Below are 5,208 nucleotides of genomic sequence, written 5' to 3' on the forward strand. Positions count from 1 at the left end.
CAAACTCTCCCACCACTGGTATCTGATCAACTGTCGGACTCTCTATCCGGTCATCTCTCACATGGCACAAGATCAAAGGACATCCCTTCCTCAGATAAGACTTCAAAGTAACAGCTGCAATCAACTTAACTTTGGGTTTGACCAGAAACCCACGATAAGACACACTAACGCCCTTAGGACCTCTTAAAGGCACTTTCTTTTGATGACAGTCTATCTTAGCTTTATACTTTCCCAACCAATCCATCCCAACTATCATCTCAAAACCGCTAAAAGGAAACTCTAGCAAGTCTACAGGTAGATCAACTTGCCCAACTATTATAGGTACATCCCTATATAACCTCCCACATGATACAGACTCACCCGAAGGTATAAAAACTTCCTCACTAACAGACTCATATACCCTCAAACCCAACCGCTTAACATGACTCGAAGATACAAACGACTGAGACGCCCCCGAATCAAACAAAACAAAGGTATGAATACCGTCAACAAGAAACGTACTAGTGATAACGTGTGCATCATCTTCAGCTGCTTTCTTCTCCATCATGAATGACTTTCCCTTTGGTCTTCTCGTCCGCCTCCCGGACAAGATCTTTGGTGATGTGGTCGGCTTAGCACCCGACCCTTGATTGTTGTTGTTGTTCATCGGTGGTTTCTGATAAGAATTACCGCCGTTGCGGTTACCTCCACTCTGATAGCTCTGACTTCCCCGGTTTGACTATGATCCAGTCGGTCTATTTCTCGCATAGCTCTGCGCAGGTCTCTGGAAAGTTCCAGGTGCACTTGTGCACTCATGTCTCTTGTGGCCTACACCACCACAACTATAGCAGGTCGTTCCCCAACTACCACTAACGCTTCCACGGCCACGCCTAAAGGAAGCCCCAGCACTGAACCCTGACCCAGAGGAAAACCCTCTAGTTTGATTGTGGTTGCCTTTCTTGTGACTAGATTGGCCACCACCCTCACTCTCAGACTTTATTTTCTCAACACCCATCTCTCCTGAGCCATCTCTACTAACCTCTCAGCTCTTCCAGCTCTCTCATAAGCTTCCTTAACGTCAGTAAGGATTCCCACGGGTAAGTTATCCATGATCTTAGGGGTCAAACCCCTCTCAAACCTCAGCGCCAGGTTCTCCTCACTCAAACCCATATCCTCAGCATACCTAGACTTCTCATTAAACTGCCTGTAGTACTCGGCCACGTACATGTCGTCGGATGTCATCTTAAACCCATCGAACTCCTCTCTCAACTTACTCCTCACATGCTCCGGTACAAACTCTTTTCTCATAGCCTTACGAAACTCTTCCCAAGGTGTAGCAGGTAAACCTTGGTTCGCATACAACTCCTTAACACTCACTTTCACCGTATCCCACCACTTGCCAGCTGCTTTCCTCAGGTAGAACGCAGCTTGTTCTACTCTCATCTCATCAGGACAGTGAACCAAATCTAGTATGTTCTCCATCTCTCTATGCCAGTTATCAAGAAGGTTAGGCTCCCCAACCCCCTTGTACTCTTTCGGGTTAAACCTCGCTATATAAAGGCTGATTTTAGAGTGATCAACCTCCTTCTTCTTATCCTTATCCTTATCCTTTCCCACCGTCTTTAAAGCCTCCGTAAGAGCATGTTGATGCTCCAGCATCTTAACGATATCATCTATGTTCATAAGCTCAGCTCTCGCATACAAAGCATTCTTCTTGGGCGGCATCTTGAAACTATATCAGAAAAGGGGTGGATAAAAACATACGTACCAAAACCTCAAAACACGAAAGCAAGCTGCCCAGGACATACTCGATCGAGTTCCCTAACCTACTGGATCGAGTAGCAGGCTACTCGATCGAGTGCCCCAACTCCAGACCCAAAACAGACCTTCTGACCTTTAACATACTCGATCGAGCGACCCCCTACTCAATCGAGTGCCCGAGGTACTCGATCGAGTGCCCAAAAACACGATTCTGGATTCAAAATCGTCAAATACCCACCCGATCAAGTCAGTCCCACTCGATCGAGTCATGCTAACTCAAAAACGCTACCCGCATGTTATATCATATCCCAACATTATAAACAACTTTATAAATCCCAACATTATATCATAACTAAGCATATAATGCTACACAACTCTTCATACGATCAACGAAATAACTCTATCATGTTATTAAACGCCACATAGTAAACGTCCATCATGCTTCTCATTCCAACAACAGTTCTATATATCTCATCAATCTTTCTTTCACATTCTCAACTTTCTACTCCAAACATCCAACAATTACACATACTTCATCACATACTTCATCACATCCACACACATGCTAACAAACAACGCATACGACCTCGACATACACCCCCCATGTGACCGGTTCAAAATTGTAGGGCAAGTTCGCGACTTCAGGACGTCTCCCAAGCCTTTGCATTAGCTCCTACAACCTTTACCCCGGGTTCATTTTAATTGACTCCCTATATTCATTAGATTTATTGGTTACAGGTTTCAGGATCGTCTCTCTGGTACCATTTGTAACACCCCCATACTCCAAGTGCCTTACCAGGACCACTCAGGTATAAGGATACTACCATCTCGGTTACCCGAGGCATGATAATCATAAGACAATAACGAAACAACATTTAATAGTATAACTTTAGTGAAAAGTACAAACCAAGCCAAATCCCAAAATACGGGTACAAGTTCTCAAACCAACTGTCTAATCAACTAAATGTAAAGTTTATTAAACGACTAAGCTACAGAAGAAGACTTCTATCATCTGACAGTGGCAATCCCAGCAATCCTATGTGATTCAACTCAAACCTGCTCAATTACTGCTCACCATCCCCGAATGGATCACCGCAGGTTTTACAAACAACAACACGGGGTCAGTACTAATCACACAATCTATATATATCAACAATACGATAAACAGATATCTCACACCGTCACACACACACAATCATATCAGTCCCATCAATCTCAATCACCGACGGTCCACTGGACCAGCCCTGCCAGTGGGGGACCGCAGCCGTACCCACCAAATCCCCGCTCCTCATAATGAGCGATAACCCTGTCCATTAATGTGCACATCCCTTTCCGTGGCGGGTTCCACGAAGGGCGAAACTAGGGCGTGAAGCCACTCCCGCAAGTGACTCCACTCAGCCGAGAACGCGTCTCGAGAACCAGAGACAAACAATCAATCAATAACCGTCACAATACAATTACTATATTATTCAATCAACCACAACACATCAACATCACATTATGGGACTAATACTGAGTAAGAAATCCTACCTGGAAAGCACAACTATCAGACGGTCTCCACAGCTGTATCAAAAAGCCTCTTCTACAAATCCTCCTCCTATCATACATACGTATAATTACTACCAATCATAATCTACAACAAAACCCCCAAATCCCTATCTTAGGGTTTAAACAACTTAAAGGAAAAACTATAAAAACGGTACATAGATCTTACCCTCGACGCAAGGATCTCAACGGTATAACGAAAGGTGAAATCTGACCTTCCAAACTCCGGGATTTGCTAACAATGCGATTAAAGTGAAGAACGTACTTTGCTTTCTCTCTTGACAGTAATTAGGTTTTGAAAAAGTGTTTAAGAACAATGACGGAAGTATTATATACCTTAATCGCATAATTAACAAAACCCGAGAAATAACTCCCCGTAAACCGGCTACTCGATCGAGTAGCTAAGGTACTCGATCGAGTGGCCCCTTACTCGATCGAGTACCCACGTTACTCGATCGAGTACCCAACAGGTCAGAAACTTTTATAAAACGCAACTCACCTTTACTCGACAGAGTAAGGCCTACTCGATAGAGTGCCCAGAGACTCATAAATCCGTAGTATTACAAAGAGGTCAATTTGTGACCTTTGGTGGAGCAAATTGACCTACCTCATGACCTTATATGTGGAGTCGTGGAGATATGTGATTGGTCGAAGATATTAATAAATAATAAAAAAAAATATATATGAAAAGGTGATATAATGTGGAGAGATGTAATTGGTTGGAAAGTGAAAAATGATTGGGTTGATGACCTAGGTCGTGACCTTCTGTTTGGGAGGGTGAAAGTGGGTCAAGGTAAATAAAGTGGGATTAAGAGTAAAACCGAATCGCGACCTAATTAGCGCGACCTCTGCTTGGGGATGGTAAGAGATAGAATATCAACAAGGATCTCCTTAGAGGTGATGCGTCTGCCCGATCCCTGCAAAGTACGCGATAATAGGAAGACAAACAGAGGAGACCTCCAAATGCCAGAAACCCTGATACAAAGCCCAAAAAGGACTTCATGAATCCCAAGTGCTTTAGCCTGCATAACACTTTCAGCCTTTATCGCCTTACTAGTTTCAAATATCCTATCCCCAGCCGCCGAAAAAGCAACCCATCTAATACCCGCATTCTCCCTCGCTTTCCATCCTGCATCAACCATAATCCTTAAACATTCACAAGTGCGCAAAGATTCAATCACCTGGACTGGTTTTCTTTCCCGAAGCCACTTCATGCGTTCATCCTCCATGTTCGGATTTCACGTGGTTTTTACCTATTGACTTTCCTTGCTAGTACCGATTACCTGATCTGTAGTTCCCACAATTTGTAACCATAAATTCACAAACATGCTAGGTTGGAACCCTCCCCCCTTAAAAAGGATTATATTTCTCACACTCCATAAACACCATATCGTCGCAACAAACTGCATCACTCGAAGCTCAGCATCCTCAAGCTTGTACAAGTAGTTTATCCAATTAATGATCCATTTTCCTAGACTTAAGTTCTCATTCCGGGAGACCCTAATACCTAACTCAGAACAAGCCCACGCCCTCTTAGCCATATCACAATCCCGGAAAAGATGTTCCATAGTTTCGATTCTCCTTCCATCATTGAAACAAACCTTACAAGATGGGTCCATGTCAATGTTTCTCTTAATAAAATTAGTTCCCACAGAGAGGGAGCAAGTAAAGATCCGCCAAAGAAGCATTTTCCACATCATTGTGCCTGGTAATGTCCAAAGCCTCCTCTTGCAGAAGTTCCTTCCTTCCTCATCCACTCTTGTTTTGTCCTTAGTGGACCCTTTTAAAACCATAAATCTACAAAAAAGGACACCATACCCACTTTTAACAGTATACTCTCCCGTAATAACAGAATTACTATATCCAGTGTTACTACTATTCTTTTCACTACTAACAGAATTACTTTTATTATTTAGGCATGCA

This window comes from Silene latifolia, chromosome X, assembly GCF_048544455.1.
Source record: "Silene latifolia isolate original U9 population chromosome X, ASM4854445v1, whole genome shotgun sequence".
In the NCBI taxonomy this organism is placed as follows: Eukaryota; Viridiplantae; Streptophyta; class Magnoliopsida; order Caryophyllales; family Caryophyllaceae; genus Silene; species Silene latifolia.